This window comes from Bombina bombina, chromosome 7 (genome assembly GCF_027579735.1).
Source record: "Bombina bombina isolate aBomBom1 chromosome 7, aBomBom1.pri, whole genome shotgun sequence".
Classification (NCBI taxonomy): Eukaryota; Metazoa; Chordata; class Amphibia; order Anura; family Bombinatoridae; genus Bombina; species Bombina bombina.
The window spans coordinates 632,708,644-632,721,020 of NC_069505.1; the positions used below are offsets into that span (position 1 = coordinate 632,708,644).

At 41.4% G+C, this 12,377-nt stretch overlaps 3 non-coding genes across 3 annotated transcripts; all 3 read right to left on the bottom strand.

Moving 5' to 3' along the window:
* Positions 1-3,531: 3,531 nt before the first annotated feature.
* Positions 3,532-3,618, bottom strand: TRNASTOP-UCA (transfer RNA opal suppressor (anticodon UCA)). Its single transcript has one exon. It is a non-coding gene; the product is annotated as a tRNA-Sec (tRNA).
* A 6,074-nt stretch (positions 3,619-9,692) lies between these two features.
* On the bottom strand, positions 9,693-9,779 carry TRNASTOP-UCA (transfer RNA opal suppressor (anticodon UCA)). The gene has a single exon. It is a non-coding gene; the product is annotated as a tRNA-Sec (tRNA).
* A 2,280-nt stretch (positions 9,780-12,059) lies between these two features.
* Positions 12,060-12,146, bottom strand: TRNASTOP-UCA (transfer RNA opal suppressor (anticodon UCA)). Its single transcript has one exon. It is a non-coding gene; the product is annotated as a tRNA-Sec (tRNA).
* Between the last annotated feature and the right edge of the window lie 231 nt (positions 12,147-12,377).

A 12,377-nucleotide genomic window follows, 5' to 3' on the forward strand; every position in this document is an offset into this window, starting at 1 on the left:
GTTAAACACAAGTACGTTAGTGCACACACAGTAATAACACACACATCTGCATACACAAATACTATACTGGCACAAGGCTGTAATATACAGAGATTTGTTGCTATATAAATATCACACTCTCACACTAGTGATAATACCCAGGTACATGCACATACACAAGTATTTATCATACTCACACACTAGTGATAATACCCAGGTACATGCACATGCACAAGTACTCATCATACTCACACACTAGTGATAATACACAGGTATATGCACATACACAAGTACTCATCACACTCACACACTACTGATAATACACAGGTACATGCACATACACAAGTACTCATCATACTCACACACTAGTGATAATACACAGGTACATGCACATACACAAGCACTCATCATACTCACACACTAGTGATAATACCCAGGTACATGCACATACACAAGTACTCATCACACTCACACAATAGTGATAATACACAGGTACATGCACATACACAAGTATTCAACACACTCACACACTAGTGATAATACACAGTTACATGCACATACACAAGTACTCATCACACTCACACACTAGTGATAATACCCAGGTACATGCACATACACAAGCACTCATCATACTCACACACTAGTGATAATACCCAGGTACATGCAAATACACAAGTATTCATCATACGAGTCACACACTACTGAAAATACACAGGTACATGCACATACAAAAGAACTCATCATACTCACACACTAGTGATAATACCCAGGTACATGCACATACACAAGTATTTATCATACTCACACAGTAGTGATAATACACAGGTACATGCACATACACAAGTACTCATCATACTCACACACTAGTGATAATACCCAGGTACATGCACATACACAAGTATTTATCATACTCACACAGTAGTGATAATACACAGGTACATGCACATACACAAGTACTCATCACACTCACACACTACTGATAATACACAGGTATATGCACATACACAAGTACTCATCATACTCACACACTAGTGATAATACACATTTAAATGCACATACACAAGTATTCATCACACTGACACACTAGTGATAATACACAGGTACATGCACATACACAAGTATTCATCACACTCACACACTAGTGATAATACACAGGTACATGCATATACACAAGTACTCATTATATCACACACTAGTGATAATACCCAGGTACATGCACATACGCAAGTACTCATCATACTCACACACTAGTGATAATACACAGGTACATGCACATACACAAGTACTTATCATACTCACACACTAGTGATAATACCCAGGTACATGCACATACGCAAGTACTCATCACACTCACAAACTAGTGATAATACCCGGGTACATGCACATACACAAGTACTCATCATACTCACACACTAGTGATAATACCCAGGTACATGCACATACACAAGTACTAATCACACTCACACACTAGTGATATTACCCAGGTACATGCACATACACAAGTATTCATCATACTCACACACTAGTGATAATACACAGGTACATGCACATACACAAGTATTTATCATACTCACACACTAGTGATAATACACAGGTATATGCACATACACAAGTACTCATCACACTCACATACTAGTGATAATACACAGGTACATGCACATACACAAGTACTCATCACACTCACATACTAGTCATAATACACAGGTACATGCACATACACAAGTACTCATCACACTCACATACTAGTGATAATACACAGGTACATGCACATACACAAGTACTCATCATACTCACACACTAGTGATAATACATAGTTACATGCACATACACAAGTATTCATCACACTCACACACTAGTGATAATACACAGTTACATGCACATACACAAGTACTCATCACACTCACACACTAGTGATAATACCCAGGTACATGCACATACACAAGCACTCATCATACTCACACACTAGTGATAATACCCAGGTACATGCAAATACACAAGTATTCATCATACGAGTTACACACTACTGAAAATACACAGGTACATGCACATACACAAGAACTCATCATACTCACACACTAGTGATAATACCCAGGTACATGCACATACACAAGTATTTATCATACTCACACAGTAGTGATAATACCCAGGTACATGCACATGCACAAGTACTCATCATACTCACACACTAGTGATAATACACAGGTATATGCACATACACAAGTACTCATCACACTCACACACTACTGATAATACACAGGTACATGCACATGCACAAGTACTCATCATACTCACACACTAGTGATAATACCCAGGTACATGCACATGCATACACAAATACTATACTAGCACAAGGCTGTAATATACAGAGATTTGTTGCTATATAAATATCACACTCACACACTAGTGATAATACACAGGTACATGCACATACACAAGTATTTATCATACTCATACACTAGTGATAATACCCAGGTACATGCACATGCACAAGTACTCATCATACTCACACACTAGTGATAATACACAGGTATATGCACATACACAAGTACTCATCACACTCACACACTACTGATAATACACAGGTACATGCACATACACAAGTACTCATCATACTCACACACTAGTGATAATACACAGGTACATGCACATACACAAGCACTCATCATACTCACACACTAGTGATAATACCCAGGTACATGCACATACACAAGTACTCATCACACTCACACAATAGTGATAATACACAGGTACATGCACATACACAAGTATTCAACACACTCACACACTAGTGATAATACACAGGTACATGCACATACACAAGTATTTATCATACTCACATACTAGTGATAATACACAGGTACATGCACATACACAAGTATTTATCATACTCACATACTAGTGATAATACACAGGTACATGCACATACACAAGTACTCATCATACTCACACACTAGTGATAATACACAGGTACATGCTCATACACAAGTAATCATCACACTCACACACTAGTGATAATGCACAAATAAATTTGATACTTAAACACACAATATGTGAGCAATAAATAAACATAATATGTGTCTGCGTTGTATTTCTTTCCAGAGAGGATTCCCCAGTGTATAGTGCACGTGTAGGTACTGAGCAGAAGTGCTGTTACTACATAAATCTCCCTATTGCTGTGTTATCTGAGGGGCCAGATTCACTAATAAGCAGAGAGCTGCCTCATCTTGTAATCATCTCCAGTAATCATTAGGTTTTACTGAAGAGCTCTTTGTTGTATTAATGAATCTAAACTGAGTATTTATTTGTATTCAAAGAGTAAGCAACAGCACCTAGGGGAGATGGTAAATATTCTCTATTTAGTGCCTGTAGGGTCTCGGTTCACTAAAGAACGTCCTAGTCTCACCGGTCCTGTTATTCTATATAGTCAGATTATACACTAATAAATCCCAGCATGCCTCTCTCTCCTGGTGCTCCCAGCATGCCTCTCTCTCCTGCTGCTCCCAGCATGCCTCTCTTCTAATGCTCACTAATAAAACAAGTGACTTAGACCCACGCCCAGAAGGGGGAATTGAACCACTCTGTCCCTAGACAGCTACAGGTTTGAAGCCTGAACCCCAGACCACTGAGGATCATCTGGGCATCTGTATTAGCTGCTCCCTGTGATATATATCAGCCCTCAGTACTGGATTCATTTAGATTAGGGAGACAGACACAGGTGCAATATAATTACACCGGCTTATCCCTCTGTTCCCTCAGCTTTGTCTCTATTAGTTTTATTTGTTGTTTGTTCATCAGTAACTTATAATTACAGCTCATCACAGGGCAGAAGTGGTTATGCAAATCAGCCCAGTGCATGCTGGGATTGAATAATAAAAGCTAAACAGTTAAACACACACAAGTACGTTAGTGCACACACAGTAATAACACACACATCTGCATACACAAATACTATACTGGCACAAGGCTGTAATATACAGAGATTTGTTGCTATATAAATATCACACTCTCACACTAATGATAATACACAGGTACATGCACATACGCAAGTACTCATCATACTCACACACTAGTGATAATACACAGGTATATGCACATACACAAGAACTCATCATACTCACACACTAGTGATAAATCCCAGGTACATGCACATACACAAGAACTCATCATACTCACACACTAGTGATAAATCCCAGGTACATGCACATACACAAGTACTCATCATACTCACACACTAGTGATAATACCCAGGTACATACACTGTTACGGTACCAACTGTGTACCAAGGGTTAACCCCAGATGAACAATGTCCTGCATAGACAATCAGCAATTCACAACCCAGCCAGTTTCAGGTTTAAACAGAATATATGCTTTATTTGAAGGCAGCACACAGATTTATACACCCTGGCTTCAGGTTACAAAGGGCATTGGTTTAACAGTAAGGCAAACATATGAACAATGCATCAAACAATTGTCTATTCACAGGTAAAACAGATTAACATATTAAGTTAATTAACTAGGGAAGAACGTTTACTCAGACAATCTGATGTTGGGCAGTCTAGTTAACATAATCACACAATGACACAATCAGTTTACCCAGACAGACTCCTGAGACACAATCAGATCTGAAACATACATAGAATACATCTTATTACAGAATATAGGAACAGTTCTTATTAGCTATAAAGTCTTTTATGCCCACTTTGCTTATAGAGTCACAATTGCTCCCACAAGGGGCACTCACACCCTGTACCCATCCTGTATTTATGGATACAGGGTGACATAGACATAAGACAGAGGTATGAAAGTACATGGGGTGTCCAGCATATAAAATTCCATATTTCCATGCAGTCTCTGGGTATCCTTAAGCCCATGTACCTCCAGCCCAAAGAATGTTCCATAACAGGCCCTCCAATGTACAGTGGCGAGATTGGTTTTGTCACATCTCTCCCCTTTTCCAAACAGACTAACAGGGTATCTGACCTCCTGCCGGTCAGTGCCCTGGTTAGTCCAGCAACCCACCCATAAAACACAATTAGTAGTACAGCCCACCCACAATAAATGGTTACTACACCTGAGTACGGGGAAAACTTGTCCATGTCCAGGTGCCTCACCACAGCTGTGTGGGGGACTGGTACGCTGAATTGGTGGGTTGCGAGGTGGGCAGAGACCAGCTGTACTCTGCCCGGGTGCCAGCACTACCATGGAAGTAGCCTGGTGGGAGCCTGGTTGCTGGAGGGGAAGACCGACTGTCTCCCCTTCGGATACATAGCTGTGCTGCTGGAGGGGGAGACCAATCGTCTCCCCTTTGGCTAAACAGCCGTGTTGCTGGGGGACAGGACCATCAAACTCCTCTCCCTCTGGTTTGTCATGCTCGGCTGTCCAGGGTATATACTGTGGCATATACCACCAGAGCGCCTGGTAGGCATGTCAGTTTGCTGGGACAATCCATCTGTATTCCCGTTATGAGAGAGAATTCCTGTCCATACAAACAAGGGTTCAAATTCCTCAGTGCCCAGACCAGGGCCAAACAGTCCTTCAAAATCCCATCAGCTTCTTTACGAGTTTTCTGTACCTGCTCTTTATAGGTATCCACAATCCCTTCATACTGACATAGGGTGCCCTTGAGTTGCTGCACCTCACTATGAGCCAGCGTCAGCTTCTCCTCCAGTGTCACTAAGTTTGTCTTTAATGTTTCATGTTCCACTCTCAAGCTGGTGTTTTCTGCAGTTTGTCGGTGCAGCTTGTCTAGCAGAGATTCCTGTTCTAAACGTGCTTTTTCCTCTGCGCTCCTCTTCTCCTTCATCAGCGCATTGTAACGGGACCTCCACATATCAATAGCGGATAGAGATTTACTGAGCTCAGCGTCCTGGGGCTTAGCAGCAGGTGGGTCAGTCTCTGCTGCACGGATCTGGGCACGGGTAGTCACAGAGTTAACATCAGCGGGACCCATAGGAGCGTAGGCAGAAACAAGGGGGGCCAAGTCATTTCCAAGAAGAACATCAGCAGGTAAGTCCTTCTTGACCCCCACATTCACAGGTCTAGCGCCCACTCCCCAATCCAAATGTACCCTGGCAACAGGTAGGCTGAACACATCGCCCCCTGCTACCCTCACAGCCACAGTGTCTCCAGTGTACTGTTTCTCAGACACCAAGTTCTTTTGAAGCAAGGTCATGGTAGCACCAGTATCCCGTAGACCACTGACCTTCTTCCCATTCACTTTAACCAGTTGCCGGTTATTCCGGTGGGCAGCTTGCACAAGGTCTGCCTCATGTAGGATGCTCCAGCATTCTTGCGCCTCTACGTAGCGGGCCGCAGGCTGAGGATTACGTGGGATTCCGCCGGCGGGTCTTCTCCAGGACTGCGCTTGGTTCGCTGCGTTTAGGGGACACTCTGGTCTTTTGTGCCCTAGTTGCTTACATCTAAAGCACCGAATAGGTTGTGAGTAGCCCCGCGAATTGAACAGGGCTCTCTGAGGGTAGTTCGTGGCCGGAGGCCGTGTGGTATAGCGGTGCGCCGGGGTTTGGTAACTGGCAGCTGCTGGGGTGACTGGGGGTCTGTACTCCACTCTAGCAGGGGGCTTAGTGGTAGCAATGTCCAGTTTGCGGGCATCCGTATACTCATCTGCCAAGCGAGCCGCTTCCTGCAGGGTGGAGGGTTTACGGTCCCGAACCCACTCTCGAACTCCTGCGGGTAATTTGTCGAAGCAATGTTCCAACAGGAATAGCTGCAGCACCTCTTCCCCAGATATGGCTTGGCACCCCGCTATCCAGTGAGCTGCTGTGCGGTGCACCTTACATGCCCACTCAAGGTAGGAATCTCCAGCTAATTTAACAGTGTCTCTGAACCGTCTCCGGTATGCCTCCGGTGTAACCGCATACCTGGAGAGCAGAGCCTCTTTTACAGTATTATAATCCCTGACTTCCTCATCTGGAATGGCCCGAAAAGCCTCTCTGGCCCGGCCGGATAATTTTCCAGATAATATCGTGACCCAGTCCTCTGCGGGTACCTTGTGTAGTGCACATTGCCTCTCAAAATCCGCAAGGTACCCATCAATCTCTCCTTCTGTTTCCAGGAAGTTTTTAAAAGCTGCAAAATTTACTTTTCTCTTTTCCATCTTAGTCAGTATTGTAATAATCCCCCTCTTCCTGAGGTTACTGGCTTGTGTAGTTGCTCTTCTGGGCGATAAGGTTCATTCCGTCGCTGCCACCAATGTTACGGTACCAACTGTGTACCAAGGGTTAACCCCAGATGAACAATGTCCTGCATAGACAATCAGCAATTCACAACCCAGCCAGTTTCAGGTTTAAACAGAATATATGCTTTATTTGAAGGCAGCACACAGATTTATACACCCTGGCTTCAGGTTACAAAGGGCATTGGTTTAACAGTAAGGCAAACATATAAACAATGCATCAAACAATTGTCTATTCACAGGTAAAACAGATTAACATATTAAGTTAATTAACTAGGGAAGAACGTTTACTCAGACAATCTGATGTTGGGCAGTCTAGTTAACATAATCACACAATGACACAATCAGTTTACCCAGACAGACTCCTGAGACACAATCAGATCTGAAACATACATAGAATACATCTTATTACAGAATATAGGAACAGTTCTTATTAGCTATAAAGTCTTTTATGCCCACTTTGCTTATAGAGTCACAATTGCTCCCACAAGGGGCACTCACACCCTGTACCCATCCTGTATTTATGGATACAGGGTGACATAGACATAAGACAGAGGTATGAAAGTACATGGGGTGTCCAGCATATAAAATTCCATATTTCCATGCAGTCTCTGGGTATCCTTAAGCCCATGTACCTCCAGCCCAAAGAATGTTCCATAACAGGCCCTCCAATGTACAGTGGCGAGATTGGTTTTGTCACATACACATACACAAGTATTCATCATACGAGTCACACACTACTGATAATACACAGGTACATACACAAGTACTCATCATACTCACACACTAGTGATAATACCCAGGTACATGCACAAACACAAGTATTTATCATACTCACACACTAGTGATAATACCCAGGTACATGCACATACACAAGCACTCATCATACTCACACACTAGTGATAATACCCAGGTACATGCAAATACACTAGTACTCATCATACTCACACACTAGTGATAATACCCAGGTACATGCACATACACAAGCACTCATCATACTCACACACTAGTGATAATACCCAGGTACATGCATATACACAAGTATTCATCATACGAGTCACACACTAGTGATAATACCCAGGTACATGCACATACACAAGTATTTATCATACTCACACAGTAGTGATAATACACAGGTACATGCACATACACAAGTACTCATCACACTCACACACTAGTGATAATACACAGTTACATGCACATACTCAAGTATTTCATCACACTCAAACACTAGTGATAATACCCAGGTACATGCACATACACAAGTACTCATCATACTCACACACTAGTGATAATACACAGGTACATGCACATACACAAGTACTCATCATACTCACACACTAGTGATAATACACATTTAAATGCACATACACAAGTATTCATCACACTGACACACTAGTGATAATACACAGGTACATGCACATACACAAGTATTCATCACACTGACACACTAGTGATAATACACAGGTACATGCATATACACAAGTACTCATTATATCACACACTAGTGATAATACCCAGGTACATGCACATACGCAAGTACTCATCATACTCACACACTAGTGATAATACACAGGTACATGCACATACACAAGTACTTATCATACTCACACACTAGTGATAATACCCAGGTACATGCACATACACAAGTACTCATCACACTCACACACTAGTGATAATACCCGGGTACATGCACATACACAAGTACTAATCACACTCACACACTAGTGATAATACCCAGGTACATGCACATACACAAGTACTAATCACACTCACACACTAGTGATATTACCCAGGTACATGCACATACACAAGTATTCATCATACTCACACACTAGTGATAATACACAGGTACATGCACATACACAAGTATTTATCATACTCACACACTAGTGATAATACACAGGTACATGCACATACACAAGTACTCATCACACTCACATACTAGTGATAATACACAGGTACATGCTCATACACAAGTACTCATCACACTCACACACTAGTGATAATGCACAAATAAATGTGATACTTAAACACACAATATGTGAGCAATAAATAAACATAATATGTGTCTGCGTTGTATTTCTTTCCAGAGAGGATTCCCCAGTGTATAGTGCACGTGTAGGTACTGAGCAGAAGTACTGTTACTACATAAATCTCACTATTCCTGTGTTATCTGAGGGGCCAGATTCACTAATAAGCAGAGAGCTGCCTCATCTTGTAATCATCTCCAGTAATCATTAGGTTTTACTGATGAGCTCTTTGTTGTATTAATGAATCTAAACTGAGTATTTATTTGTATTCAAAGAGTAAGCAACAGCACCTAGGGGAGATGGTAAATATTCTCTATTTAGTGCCTGTAGGGTCTCGGTTCACTAAAGAACGTCCTAGTCTCACCGGTCCTGTTATTCTATATAGTCAGATTATACACTAATAAATCCCAGCATGCCTCTCTCTCTCCTGCTGCTCCCAGCATGCCTCTCTTCTAATGCTCACTAATAAAACAAATGACTTAGACCCACGCCCAGAAGGGGGAATTGAACCACTCTGTCCCTAGACAGCTACAGGTTTGAAGCCTGAACCCCAGACCACTGAGGACCATCTGGGCATCTGTATCAGCTGCTCCCTGTGATATATATCAGCCCTCAGTACTGGATTCATTTAGATTAGAGAGACAGACACAGGTGCAATATAATTACACCGGCTTATCCCTCTGTTCCCTCAGCTTTGTCTCTATAAGTTTTATTTGTTGTTTGTTCATCAGTAACTTATAATTACAGCTCATCACAGGGCAGAGGTGGTTATGCAAATCAGCCCAGTGCATGCTGGGATTGAATAATAAAAGCTAAACAGTTAAACACACACAAGTACGTTAGTGCACACACAGTAATAACACACACATCTGCATACACAAATACTATACTGGCACAAGGCTGTAATATACAGAGATTTGTTGCTATATAAATATCACACTCACACACTACTGATAATACACAGGTACATGCACATACACAAGTATTCATCATACGAGTCACACACTAGTGATAATACACAGGTACATGCACATACACAAGTACTCATCATACTCACACACTAGTGATAATACCCAGGTACATGCACATACACAAGCACTCATCATACGAGTTACAAACTAGTGATAATACACAGTTACATGCACATACACAAGTACTCATCATACTCACACACTAGTGATAATACCCAGGTACATGCACATACACAAGAACTCATCATATTCACACTGTAGTGATAATACCCAGGTACATGCACATACACTAGTACTCATCACAATCACACACTACTGATAATACACAGGTACATACACATACGCAAGTAATCGTTATACTCATGCACTAGTGATAATACACAGGTACATGCACATACGCAAGTATTCATCACACTCACATACTAGTGATAATACACAGTTACATGCACATACACAAGTATTCATCATATTCACATACTAGAGATAATACACAGTTACATGCACATACACAAGTATTCATCATACTCACACACTAGTGATAATACACAGTTACATGCACAAACACAAGTACTCACCATATTCACACACTAGTGATAATACACAGGTACATGCACATACACAAGTACTCATCATACTCACACACTAGTGATAATACCCAGGTACATGCACATACACAAGTACTCATCATACTCACACACTAGTGATAATACCCATGTACATGCACATACACAAGTATTTATCATACTCACACACTAGTGATAATACACAGTTACATGCACATACTCAAGTATTTCATCATACTCACACACTAGTGATAATACCCAGGTACATGCTCATACACAAGTACTCATCACACTCACACACTAGTGATAATACACAGGTATATGCACATACACAAATACTCATATCACTCACACACTAGTGATAATACACAGGTACATGCTCATAAACAAGTACACATCATACTCACACACTAGTGATAATACCCAGGTACATGCACATACACAAGTATTTATTATATTCACACACTAGTGATAATACACAGGTACATGCACATACTCAAGTATTCATCATACTCACACACTAGTGATAATACCCAGGTACATGCTCATACACAAGTACTCATCACACACACTAGTGATAATACACAGGCACATGCACATACACAAGTACTCATCACACTCACAAACTAGTGATAATACCCAGGTACATGCACATACACAAGTATTCATCATACTCACACACTAGTGATAATACACAGGTACATGCACATACACAAGTATTTATCATACTCACACACTAGTGATAATACACAGGTACATGCACATACACAAGTACTCATCACACTCACATACTAGTGATAATACACAGGTACATGCTCATACACAAGTACTCATCACACTCACACACTAGTGATAATGCACAAATAAATGTGATACTTAAACACACAATATGTGAGCAATAAATAAACATACTATGTGCACGTGTAGGTACTGAGCAGAAGTGCTGTTACTACATAAATCTCCCTATTCCTGTGTTATCTGAGGGGCCAGATTCACTAATAAGCAGAGAGCTGCCTCATCCTGTAATCATCTCCAGTAATCATTAGGTTTTACTGATGAGCTCCTTGTTGTATTAATGAATCTAAACTGAGTATTTATTTGTATTCAAAGAATAAGCAACAGCACCCAGGGGAGATGGTAAATATTCTCTATTTAGTGCCTGTAGGGTCTCGGTTCACTAAAGAACGTCCTAGTCTCACCGGTCCTGTTATTCTATATAGTCAGATTATACACTAATACATCCCAGCATGCCTCTCTCTCCTGGTGCTCCCAGCATGCCTCTCTTCTAATGCTCACTAATAAAACAAGTGACTTAGACCCACGCCCAGAAGGTGGAATTGAACCACTCTGTCCCTAGACAGCTACAGGTTTGAAGCCTGAACCCCAGACCACTGAGGATCATCTGGGCATCTGTATTAGCTGCTCCCTGTGATATATATCAGCCCTCAGTACTGGATTCATTTAGATTAGGGAGACAGACACAGGTGCATTATAATTACACCGGCTTATCCCTCTGTTCCCTCAGCTTTGTCTCTATTAGTTTTATTTGTTGTTTGTTCATCAGTAACTTATAATTACAGCTCATCACAGGGCAGAGGTGGTTATGCAAATCAGCCCAGTGCATGCTGGGATTGAATAA